Source organism: Pygocentrus nattereri, chromosome 10, assembly GCF_015220715.1.
Source record: "Pygocentrus nattereri isolate fPygNat1 chromosome 10, fPygNat1.pri, whole genome shotgun sequence".
Lineage (NCBI taxonomy): Eukaryota > Metazoa > Chordata > Actinopteri > Characiformes > Serrasalmidae > Pygocentrus > Pygocentrus nattereri.
In genome coordinates, this window is record NC_051220.1 from 36,393,447 (window position 1) to 36,407,442 (window position 13,996).

Below are 13,996 nucleotides of genomic sequence, written 5' to 3' on the forward strand. Positions count from 1 at the left end.
TATGTAAGTGCTGAAATTCATGACATCACAAAAACAGTGAGTTTAAACAAGCTTAGCATCCATATATGAAGTATATGAAATGGGGAGTTTGTTGTTTCCAAACAGTTTAAGTTAAACAGAAATGATCTTACCGTACTGGCAGATAACTTTACATACTTCACTTCAATAAGAAGGTTTTACATGATAACTTTAAATATATCATAATATTCTTATAACAATCTCATATGAGATATATTAGATATTAATTAAGAGACCCTTATTAGTCCCACAACGGGGAAATTTCACCTCTGCATTTAACCCATCTGTGAAGTGAAACACCACATACACTCTAGTGAGCACACACACACTAGGGGGCAGTGAGCACAGTGCCCGGAGCGGTGGGCAGCCCAACCTGCAGCGCCCGGGGAGCAGTTGGGGGTTAGGTGTCTTGCTCTAGGACATCTCAGTCATGTGCTGTCGGCTCTGGGGATCGAACCGGCGACCTTCCGGTCACAAGGCTGGTTGCCTAACCTCCAGCACATGACTGCCTCAATATTGCCTACATTTAAGATTCTGTCACTTGCTAAGATTCATTTTTGCAGTATATTGTAGCCACTCTGTGTACAGGTGTATAAGAAGCTGTATGTTACATATAGAGGCCTAAAGTTCCTTCTTTAGAACCCTAATCTTAGGGATTGTTTATATTTAGCAGCTAGGACTGAGTAGGGACGTTAGGAAACTAAGGTTAGGCTGCTATTAACACTGGCTACTCACTCCAGAGTTCTCGATTAATCACTCAGTTTAGCACAGGCCTTGCATTAGCAATGAAAGTACTCCTGATTTGTGAAGCTGTCAGTTGAACCTCTTACACAACCACACTGTCCTTAAGGCACAGTCTTGAGCTTGTTCGGCACAAAAAGAGTTGTTCACACTGCTGCTCCATCATAATGTGTGGATAAATACACAGAAAATGTACTGGACACAACTTAAGTAGCATACAGTTGAGCAAGGTCACAGAGAAATGTTCTTTATTCAGTACAGCAAATCTTTATTATGTACAGTAACCTTGTATGTTACCTATTTGTCTCATTGATTTTCCATTAGTGAGGTATTTAAGAGCATGTTGAGCATCACCTAAAGAGCATTGATGATGTGTTTCTTTTCATTAAACATGAGGGGAAAGTCTGTATCTCCATTAATTGTTCCACAGGCCATTAGGAAGCAAAGACCCCGCTGAGGAACAAAAGGCCAAAAGAGTAAGAGCCTTTATTCAGGATCCTTTTACTCTCTTTTCACAGGGCCTACTTGCCCCTGTCACAAGAGACCAGTAAGGTAGTAGCTCTGCTAAGACACTTTGTTTTGTGAATAGCGGCCTAAGACCCCAGCCATAAGGCCAGAAGAAATAAGCCATCAGTCGACGCACCCAGTATCTTTTACCATTGCTCAGAGAGGGGACTGTTTGTCATATAAACACAAGGAACACAGGCATTCTTGCTTTTTTAAGCTTTTATACCAATCAGCCCAATGGCTATTAGAAAGAGATATGAGAGTTTATCTACCTGCATTTGCACCATCCAAATGAGATGAATAACAGCTCTACACAGAGTTCCCAAGTTACACTCATTGGCTGTTTTATCAGAAAAACCCATCCGCAATCAAATGGGAAAGGTGTGGTGGAAATCTCAGCCTTGGATAAACACCCAGACACGTCATGACCCCACTGACTTTTCACAAGGAAAGTTCTGAATGGGTGGCAATTCTAGAAAAGTAGGTGTGTCTGACAGCATGACTAGTTAGCGTACAATCAAACGGTCAGTATGCTGATACTTCACCAACTTCCGGCAGATTTATCAGGGTAAAGCTCTGAAGTATGTGGTATTGTATGATTACATGCTTTCCTGCTGCAGCAATTAAAGCGTGATAATGTGCAAGAGACCACCCTACATTTAATTTTGAGTCAACACAGCATGAATGCAAGTTATTTATGATTTAACATCAAGAAATATCAAAACGTTTTGATCAAAAACTACACAGAAGCCTCTACAACTGCATGTAAAATCAATTTTTCAGGATTTAGTGTGTCCTTTATTAGGTCTCTTTATTAGGCCTATTACTGCTGGGATATTCTACACCTCCAAAGTTCAGTCTTAGAAGTTGGCTGAGTCCCCAACACATTCAGTGATGCTGAGGTGTGGACGCTGGGGTGGACAGTTTATTTTTTCTGAGAACACCAGCAGCTTTTTGTTTGATTTGCACATTTTCTTCTGTCTCCTTTTCTCAGTGAGGGCTTCTCGACAACTACAAACCCTTTCAGACTCATAGCGCCGAGTTGTCTTCTCACAGCGGAAGGATGGACAGAAACAACTTTGGATGTTTTCAGATCTGAAGCAGCTTGATTTTCTCCTCTCTCTCATGGATGAAAGTGCTGTTTATCTGATGGGGACAATTCTACCAGAGCCCTATTTCAATTCACGTCAACTCACCACTCGGATGCGTCTCACACCTGTATTAAACAAGTGGCCACTTGTGGCAGAAAGGGAAGAGGTGCTAGTAAGGAGCGCATTATTCAAACGGAAGACACTCGCCCTCTGTAGCTTTGCCTCAGTGAGCCAATCGGCTAAGTGCATAACTTTGCAAAACATGTGAGCACTACGTACACAATGTGTGATCACTTGCTTTGTCTAGTTATAAACTTGAGCTGAACTGCGGTGTAGTGCCTTTCTCATTGTTCTTACTGGCCATGTAACTTTTAGCATTCTAATGAGCCAGATAGCAGAGTAAAGTGATGTTCAGCACTCATGTATAACAGATGAAGTAGGTTGTAACTTAAAGTCCTGCAAAGAGAATGTTAAGGATTTTAAAGCTGCTTGTTGCTGTAACTTATAATCAGCTTTCTTCACCATTATTTTACGGTTTGAAAAGGGAAATTCATCAGGTGCAATAATTTCTGGACTGACACTGAAGTCGACACTGGTGTTCACTCAATCCTTCTTCCCTCCAAGAGCTAATCTAAGTAATGGAACAGTCTTTAATGGTGGTAGGGATTCCCCCAAGGAAACTAGACTGTAACTGTGTGTTATTCTGTAGTCCTTGTTGCGCCCATATTAGGAACTCCAGGTCTAAGCTTGATTTCTTTATGGCCAGAATGAATGGGGTTTTTAAAAAATCACCTCCATCGCACCCTGTGTGAAATAAAAATGTTCAGAATAAAAGCACAAAACTAATGCAGGCTGTCTCAGTGTTCTTGCGAGTTAACTTATCAAAAGGTCCTACTGTGGCGTATATTAATAGATATGCCCGTAAACAAAACCTCCAGGTAGGATATTTCGATAGCCTGAAATTCCTTATAAATACTACCAGAAATAAAACCATGAGGCTGAATTTAGCGTCTTTTTTTCGCCTGCTTCTTGTTTGAGTTTTCCCGTTCTGCCTTAAGTGGTGCAGAAGTTGTGATTAGCTATCACAAACATTAAGGACAAAACAATACTGACCTGCTGATTCTGTGAAAAAGCAAAAATAAGTTAAGGTGACTCAGCTGACAAGCAGAAATAGAGCAGCCTGCTCATATCACACCTTTCGACTCTCCATGAAGCTGAAGTCAGCTTCTTTTTCGCCATCTGCGTATTAGAATTTTCCGTTCCACCTTAAATGGCACAGCAGTTAACTGCTGCACCCTTTCTGATAAGCCTAAATCAGCTTATCGGGGGTCAGCAATTTTAAGATGAGTCCGTACTGAATTAGCCTGAGAGCAGGTCAGTTTGTAGAGCTTTTGAAGTCAAGCTGTGCACACACAGGAAAGATCTATCATGTTTCAGCATCAGATGAAGAACAGAGAACTGCAGGGAAACCTGCCTCAGTCATGGGCTGGAGGTTAGAGACCAGAAGGTTGCCGGTTCAATCCCCAGCACTGACAATACATGACTGAGGCGTCCTTGAGCAAGACATCTAACTGCCAACTGCTCCTGGGCATCGTGGATTGGGCTGCCCACCGCTCCGGGAAAGTGAGCTCACTGCCCCCTAGTGTGTGTGTGCTCACTGGTGTGTATGTGGTGTTTCACTTCACGGATGGGTTAAATGCGGAGGTGAAATTTCCCTGATGTGGGACTAATAAGCATCACTTGTCTGTACTTATGAGATACACTCATACTGGCAATGCGTGCTGGTTTGTGGAGTTTTTAAAGAGGCTGCCAGTGTAATGATGTGAATTCAGTGCGCAGCAGCATCAGCTTGCGTGTGGCAATGTTCATATTTCTAATGACCTCAGAGGATCCAGTGATACATGAGAGAAGAATGTTCATAGAACAAAACCTATCAACTTCAGGAACATTTCTGATTATCACAGGATGTGAAAGAGGCAATTTTTTTGAAAACTCCATTCGTTCTTCTCAAAGAGAAATTCCTTTTAGACCCAGTGTTGCTTATATGGGCATAAGAGCATGTCGCCACCCACAGAATGACTACAGTGTCTATGACAAGTGGATGGCCAAGTAGATGAGGGCTCGTTAAAACCACTGTTGCAATGGGTGGCAGGTCTTGCATGTTGCAAGGTCCTGTATTTTATTTATTTTCCTTTAGCCTTTTTCTGCATTATGCAAGTGGATTATCTCATATCTAATCTTCCTAGAAACATCTCCTGAAAAATGAATAAATTGGACTTAACTTCCATTTTCACTGACAGATGAATGATGAGTGGTCTCCGACTTTTGCACAGTACTGTATATCACAGCACACATATCAAAACCTACAGGTTCCTGAGCAGCCTCACTGCAGATCACTCTGACTTTCTTTGTTTCCTGTTGAATGAGCAATCAGTCTTCCTCACATTCAAAGCCAGGTTGTTGTTTTGACACTGCGGCACCAACACGCTAGTATTTGTTTGCCGTGGTGGTAATCGTCTGTACTAACACAGCGATATTTGTTTGAGGTTGAAATGATTAAATCTGTGTTTGAGAGACGCCATGTGCAACATGATCTTATGTTGCCTTCATATTTTTACATTCTTGGTTCACAAACAGGCCAACGAATAAGGCATACAAGGAGTGTGTTCACAGACTGGGTTTCTATTGCAACCCTTGAAAGTGCCTTGATGGCTTTGAGGGACCTAGTCTGAATGTTGATGAGTGAGAGAGTAATATACTGCAACACACACACACACACACACACACACTCTCTCTTATCACAGCAATTTTGCATTTCATTTGTTGCCTTGGTGAGGTCATTTCTGATACGGCAGTCTGTTGGTGTCTCTAATTTTAAATGCATATAGAAATTGCATGCAGTATTTTTTTTTATGAGGAAAAAATCATATTGAAGCATATGTTGAAAATAAAAGTCTATGCATCAGCTGCAGTAGACCACACTTTCAGTATTAAACTTTAAATGAAATGCAGACCCCTTAAGTAATCACTTTATCAGACAGTTATAGCTCCTGCTAGTAGGAACCGGTCTTTACGTATTTAGTACGCAATGCTTAAGAATAGCTCCAATTTTTTTTTATACATTCTGGTTTATTATTTTGAGAAATGACTACAGAAAATAATATTGTATAATAGAAGCTTCTGTTCCCTCTTCTATAATGAATATTCCCAGTAAAGCTGATCATCTGTGACATTCTCAGGAAAATGTTACAATATCAGCCATAAAAGGTTATTACACTGCTCAAATTATTAGCGCACATTAAAAATGTGACAACAGGTCAGTTCCTTTGACAGGAATTAAGTGACTACACAGCATCATGAATGATTCTTCATTAAAAGGAAATGTGTGCTAGGTTCAAACCTTGTCTAGGTAACGGTCCTGTAGAAGGGAACTTTATTTGTCTTTTCTCCTTCGAGTAATTATAATATCATATAATATCACGCCCCGCGACCCTGGCGGAGAAGCGGCTTGGAAAACGGATGGATGGATAATATCACGCAGCTGTAACCTTAGGCTTTGGGCTGCTACGTAGAGCTTAGCTCTAAAGCTTTAGAGTCTTAGCTCTAAAGACGGCCTCCTCTATAACTTTAATAAGTGCCCACTGCAGTTTGCAGAGCAGATAATGGATTTGAGCAGAGAGAAAGCCAGGAGCTGCCGATATGAAGACCCTGTCTGTCATTAGAACACAGCAGCAAGGCACACAGTGACCGAAATGGACAAAAATGAATGAAAGGAGCTCGAAAAATCTGGAAATGTATTACCTGTGGCTGTGTAATACTTTGCAATGCTGTATGGGTTATTTTTGCGCTCTCTAATGAACTATTTTATGTCTTTTCTTGATGTGCTGGATGTGCCTGTCTGTGAAGCAGTGACTTCATTGTTGCAGAAGTATTATTTCTATTTGATGCATTCTGTCCAGTTTAAACTGTAAAAATACAGTAAAAGTACTGTCTGTCCGAGGTTAAGATGACTTTATTTGTATAAATTTGCTTTGACAATAAACCTTGTCCCAAAAATAGCTAAAACTTCAAATGTCAGAAAAAATAGTCGGTGGTGTTACTCAAAAACACTGTGATATTAAAATTTTAATAAAATAATGTCACAAATTCAATATCCATTTTGTTCCATACAGCGTGACTTTGAAAATAAAGTGGCAGTTTACTGGGCTTTAGAAAAGCTCAGATCTGATTTACTTCGTCAATAGTGTTACAACATTACTACATCGCTGTTGTTGGAACAAAACCTCGTATCTCCAAAATGAGAACTTTACAGGAGAAGGCAAAAAACCTATATTTTTTAAATTTAACTTTTAATGGAAGTCAATGGAATCAGACTTTTTCCCAAGCAATTCTGGGCCGTTTCTTTTAGTCTGTTCATCATATTTACACAAAGTGCACCATGTGTTTTCAAATTATAACAAAAACTGAAAAAACATCAAAAATGGAGATGGAAGAATTTTCTTCCGACAACAGCGATTTACATTACAGTAGGGGCAGTTATGAGCTGGAGGTTAGGGAAGGTCGCCAGTTCGATCCCCTGAGTCGACAGTACGTGACTGAGGTGCCCCTGAGGCTCCCCGGGCGCTGCGGATAGGGCTGCCCACTGCTTAATATAGTATATACAACGGTGATGTTTAACATAACAGACTGTTTTACACTTGAATTGCACATATATGTTCATATCGTTTGCCAGTGCATTGGTAAAACGATCCAGATATAATTCAACAACATAAAATAAACTTGTTCATGAAATATCTTCGTCCTTTTGTGCACTTGATCTTCTCAGACTTAAAAAGTCCTTAACAATATCTTCCTCTTGTCTCTCTAAATGAGTGTTTACGCTCCTCATTTCGGTTAACTGGGTCATTAACGTGTGCATCGCAAAAAGAAAATTGAAAAATCCAGTGATGAGCTTGAGCTCATCAAGCCCAAAAAACCCTGCCTGACTCCAGTTAAAGCTTGATCTATTTTTACTGGAAAAACACATGATGGGGGGGAAAAAACAACAGCTTGGTTTGCTCTGCAGTACAAACAATGCCCTGAATGTATGAATACAGAATGTAAAAGATCTACAGTGAAACATTGCATCATTCGAATGGTGCTGAGACTTCAGAGGCAGAAAGGGCTGATGAGTATAATAATTTATCACAAAGGGAGCTGTATCACTTTCAGCATGCCACGAAAAAATGGGCTGAGATCCATTACTGTTTTACATATGATCACACCCATTAAACCGTGATCCTGCTGGGAGGCGCTTAAGTGCTAATATAAAGTGAATAAGACTGATTCCTGCTAAAACGCTCTAATTAAACTAATAGACCCCAGCCCAGTCAATTTGCCTAATTTGTGTCAGGTGCACTGTTGGTTCCAGAACCAGAACATGCCCCAGGGTCATTTGTAGTGTAACATTATTTTGACTGTACAGCAAACCAGTTTTTCCAGTCTTCCTGCTCTCATTGTCCCACTATGAAAGTGGATCTGCCAAGCTGAGGGAGGAAATACATGTGAGAAAGAATTTTAAGCGGATTCAGTCCCTCATTTGATGGTCTACAGTCAATTCTGATTCACTCCGTAATAGTTAACAACAGTTAACACAAGTTTTAAGCGCAATGGCAACATCAGAAAGCAGCACACTCAGCGAAAAGTGCAATGCCATATTCACAAATCCAGAATATCCATGGCAACTAGGTTTCAGGATGCAAACAGTCTTTTTCTATACTAAAAGACACAGAAAGTGCAATAAAATGTGGTGATTCTTGTCCTGGCTCCAAAGCTACTATGCATGGTCTGTGCATGTAGATAGAAGTGAAGCCTGTAAAGATGTTTAACTTTATTTAATTGTGCTTTTACTCCAGCGCAGGTGACTGGCACTGTTCAGAGACGAGGCAAAGGCTAAGCTATTACTCGTGAACTGAAACGTAAACAGGGAGTGGAGATGTCTCCTTCAGTGGAGCAGAGGAGCAGACTCCATTCCACTCTGACACAAGGCCAATCCAAGCCGGGTGGTCTGCCATAAGACTTCTGACCAGCCTGCCATGTAGAGCACAGCTCTTTGCCACACGCTACACCCAAACATCTCGCTCCACTTTAATTCACCTACTGTAAGGGAAACATCCCTTACCTCTCCTTCGATTGGACAGGCTCCACTTTAGGGTTAAAGTGATGGTTCAGCCAAAAATCGAATTTACAAATGACAGTTTTCCTTTACACCACATGTAGTCACCTGTAAGAGACACATTTGATGTCTGAAGTTTGCTTCTTTAGTTTTGAACTGGAGCTCCAAGGCTAATGTAGCTTCATCCACAGCTCCCCAAAAAACCAACATCTGGTTAATTCTACCACCACAGTTGAGGGCAAAACTTATTTGTCATCAACCATCTACCATCATACTGTAAACGCAGCATTGCTCCCTCACGAATAAAGGTGCTAATAGGGATCTTCATGCAATGCTATAGAACATGAAGAGACTTTTAATGGATGGTTCTTAAGAGAATGTGTGAAGTGTGAGTGTGAACAACCTTTTCAAAGTCTGAAGAACCTCTACATAATGCAAATGTTCTAAGGAAGAGTCCTTCATTTTGCATAGAAACTTTAAATTACGTGAAAGTTCTTTCAACCCATAGAAGTCTCTCAACTCTCAAGTCTCTTCTTTAAACACGTTTAGGGCAGTGCTTCCTGCTCTGTGTTTTAGTGTTTTCTCTGCTCCCAACACACCTGATTCAGCTAATCACCTCATTAACAGGCCCATACTGAGTTGCAGTGGGTGGTTTATAAGAGAGAAAGCATTAGAAGATGTAGGGCAGTAGGACTCCATACCTTTAGAAATGAAGGTTCTGTGCAGGTACATTTTTTTCATTCATCAAGGTACAAACACGTAAATGCTCCCTCAAAGGTACAGCAGTGGTTTTAAGGTCCAACTGTGCACTTCAAATGTGATTTTCTTAGTGTGAAGGTTAATACAACACACACACACACACATGCACACACACACACACACATTTTCTAAGCTGCTTATCCTTCTGGGTCACGGGGAGAACTGGAGCCTATGCCAACAATTATTAGGCGGAAGGCAGAAAACACTCTGGACAGGCAGTGGTGGACAGTAACTAAGTAGTACTGTACTTAAGTAGTTTTTTCATGTATCTGTACTTTACTTAAGTATTTCCATTGCGGGTGACTTTTTACTTTCACTCCACTACGTATCAAAGTCAAATATCTCACTTTTTACTCCACTAAATTATGAGAAATCTGTCATTTCTTTTGGTTTATGTGTGCATAAAACATAACGTGTTAAAGCGTAAAACTTTGGGAGCACGTACGTCGACCTGAACGATGAACTAACCTAACTTTGCGTAAATAGACCACAATATAGAAATATGTCCACATATGCAGTCGTGACTGACGTGTTTTTTTTTTATTTATACAAACACTTTCATTCTATACTAAATTAGTTTCAGCTAGTCTGTTTATGAACAGAGACCTACAGCTGCAATATAATAAAGGAAAACTTATTTGTGAACCTGTGTTGAAAGCAAGTTTTTATTAAACTTAAAAAGTTAAAGTTACAAATAAATCTTAAACTGAAACTTTGCTTGCTTGTAAAAAGGCTATTAGAGCCACTCGGTTCTACCTGATGAAAACTGTTTACCTTCAGTGTTTCGTGACTCACAATCACATCATTTTAATAGTGCTAGACTAATTAATGACATTCTATTAAAAGACTGGTTTACCAAGACAGACACTGCTGACACTGCTGCAAGAGAGACACTGTTAGTATTTTCACCTAAAATGAGTTCATAAAGCGAGTCAACAACGATCATAGGATATTAGAGTCATAATTACTTTCGATACTTAAGTACATTTGAAGGCAAATACTTTTGTACTTTTACTCAAGTTGAGGTCTAGAGTAAGGACTTCTACTTTTACTGGAGTAATATTTTACCTTGGGTATCTCTACTTTAACTCCAGTACATAATTTGTGTACCTTGTCCACCACTGTGGACAGGTCACCAGTCCATTGTAAGGCAGGCAGACAGACAGGCATATAAATTAACACAGACATTCACAAGTAAATGCAACCTAATGTTTTAAAACAGAACAATAGTATAAAAGCCTGGAGACGAGACAGGGTGTGTGGACTCCCCAGTGACAAAAGGGTTGGCACCCTCAAGGAATCCATGCTTTAGGTAACCAGAAGTGGTTCTCCTATGGAATAGCTCCAAGACCCATTGTGGCATGTAGTATTTTTATGGCCAAACAAATGAAGTGTCAGAAACCTAATAAGAAAGTCTATTTGAGATTGCTTAACAACTCAAAGTGCTGTGAGGTAAGCGTGGTTTGCATGATGCTAGTTGGTGGGGTGTAAGCTTCCACTGCCTATTAGCTACATTAGCCCTTTAGCTCCAATACAAAACTATAGATACAAACGTCTCACACACTAATCACGTCTTGGATGATCGACTACACCTGGGGTAAGGCACTAAACTCTGTAAATTAAACTCCCCCCAGTGAGATGGTTCACAAAACTGGAAATCCAAGAAGGATGATTCCCAGGCAGCGCTACTCCAGGACCAGTAGTAATAACCACTGGCTTAAAGAGGAATTCCAAAGATAAATCCAAATTTCCAAAATTCATTTTGTTGAGATGTAAACAAAGTCATGTTTTGATGTGAAATGGTTAACTGTAGAGAAGCTTACTACCTCGTTCTTTCTTTCTTGTAGCGATAGGAACCAGGGGTCACCATGTCTACCACAGTCATTTTGTAATGACTAATATATAATATATATAATACATAATATATAACTATCCAAACATAAAATAGTGGCAAATCTGAAAAATAAAGATAGCCTTACATGGCAGTTCTGCCATAAAAGGCTTTTAAATGTGTTTTAGGCCAAAACCTGATCTCAAAACTACTATAAAACAATGAATCAGGCATTGTTTTTGAAACCATTTGATGTAGTACTTGTATTGGTAGCTTTTAGAGGCACCAAATGCCTCAGACATCTGGTGTCTATAACCAACATCAAACAACGGCTTACAATTGTTACGATGCACCATTTCACATCAAACCACTCTGGATGACTTTGTTTATATCTAAACCATTTAATCATGCATACAGTTTGGAAAAATCAGTGGAATTCCCCTTTAAGTTATCTAGTTATTATATCTATGAAATGAGCCCATGGAGATCTCCCTTGCTCCAGCCTCATGTGGGAGCAGAATCGGGGCATCGAGCTCTTATTTGAGTTGAGGCCCTCGCAGACATGTGCCAGGTTATGTTTCTCATTTTCACCGCTGCTGTCCGGGGACGCCTCCCGGAGTGCGTGTGTAAATATGTGAAGCGAGGGGAGGGTAGAACCGGCACAAGTGAGCACCACCCTAGTTACTATGCATGAGCTGCCTCAGCACCCCCCCCTACACTGCTCCCACCCACCAAATCGATAAGTGGAGCTGGACAGGGACCTGGAGCTCAGGCCAGCCCACAAGCAGAGGGACGGTCACTAATAAATCCCCATTCTGGAGTATATGAGTGTGGAGCGGTGCGCTGAGAGCACCGTGCTGCCTCAGCACTCCCCTGATGTGAGTCATTTCTCATTTCATTCTCACACGTCCCGCGAGCTGTGAGCCAGCGCATTGTTCACACACCGCATCTCACCCAGCAAAAGTACTTGAAGGAAAGAGGTCTGCAGAAGGAACTGAACAATGGGACGCTGCTTTTATGAATCAGGAAAAGTTTCACTCTAGGCTTTTTGTTCAGTTAACAATCTTAAGGGGTCCATATCTTAAACTTTTCTTCTATTTTATTATTTTATATTATATTATATAAGTCCACTAATCACATTTGCATGTTTTTTTATTGTACCAAAAATAGTCATAATCCATCTGAACCTCTTCATTCTTTAGAATTAAACAGGATGTTTTTGTTCCTGTACCTTTAAGACTGATATATATGTAATTGTTCATGGTCCTGATTGGCTGCTCTGCATTGTGCATCATTCAAAAGGCAGTCTGGGCTTAAATACTCCTTTTACCTTCAGTGTGAACAGGCAGGTGTATGTAAATGCTTAGTTTCCATATAAGGACTGGATAGGCTGGGGAGTGAGCAGCACATTTCGAAACGTTCACAGCATTTAAATACTACATCAAACTCTTTTATGCCGAAAAAAGTAAAGAAAAAGAGTTTTTCCATTAAAAAGAATCTTTAAGCCTTCGAAGAATTATTACTACTATTATAACACAAATTCTATATTATTATTACTCATTTTTCGTCCCAATTTAATTATACAAAACGATCTAACGTTTAGATGGTTGCACCACCTTGGAGCCTCCTAAGGCTTATCTGATCACAAGCTATGAAACTATATGTAAAGTACGCAATATGCAAATGAGCCCTCTAACCAGTAAGAACATTTGGAGGAATTGAGATCACATTTACATGATCCAACAAAAACAAATGTTTCAGTACAGTACACTCCGTTACAACGGAACATTATAAGGCCTTTTCAATGATGTTAAGGCAATATTAAGTCTAGTAATTAGCTGCTTATTACTACTTTATTAAGCAATAATTACATTTTTAAAACGTTTCGTCAAGGGTTCTTTAGTACAGACAGTTGTTATGCATAGAACCATGACAACTCAAGGAACCCTTTGAATGCATTTTTTTTTGCATGGTCAAATGGTTCTTCTCTATGATGGAAAACCTGTTGCCTTTTGGATCCATACAGTACCAAAAAGGGTTCTGTCATTGTTACAAGTCATAGAACCCTTGACTGGTACTACACAGAACCCTTTTTGCTCAGAGTGCGGTGTAAATGAAGCACTTTTGTGCGTTATATATCACTCGTTTGCACATTTTAGGCGTCCATTATTATATTACTAACTACTAAATAATTGGCTACATATTACTACTTTATAAGCACAGTGAATTATGCATTTTCTAGAGCTCATTTATCTGTGTATTAAGTCATAAATGGCAAATCACGAATAGAATCATTACACTTGGCTGAGGTGGACACATCTTTTGCCAGTAAAGAAAAAAGTGATAAATTATGATTGTTTTGTTTCCTAAAGTCGATTCCCAACAATAGTTCAACAACAAATCACTAATTAGCTTTAAATAGAGACAAGCTGACTATTTTGAAGTCATGCTTTGTAGTTACCATGCACTAAAGAGCTGTTTGGGCTTTATTTAAGCATGGGGTCTGTATGAACTATGCTTTTTACCAGAGCTTCTAGTCAAGACTTAACCTGTTAGAACGCATCGTACCGAGCACATTAAAGCACTAGTTGGACATCTATCCATAAATGATGCGCAAAGGATTATGTTTAATACACAAATAAAAGTGCTCTTGAGAAAACTGGTTACTGCTTAATAAAGTACTAATGAGCAGCCAATTCATAATAAATAGCCCTTATAAAAGCAGTATAGGTGAATTATATGAGGGTATTCCTCTACACAGAAGCATTAGAAATAAATTGTGTCAAAATAATGGAGAAGTCTGATTTTTAATGTATTACATAGCATGTAGCAATCTAACCGCGATACAGTATTTTGTGAAAAATGGAAGTCTGGAGCCACTGACAAGTCATTTAA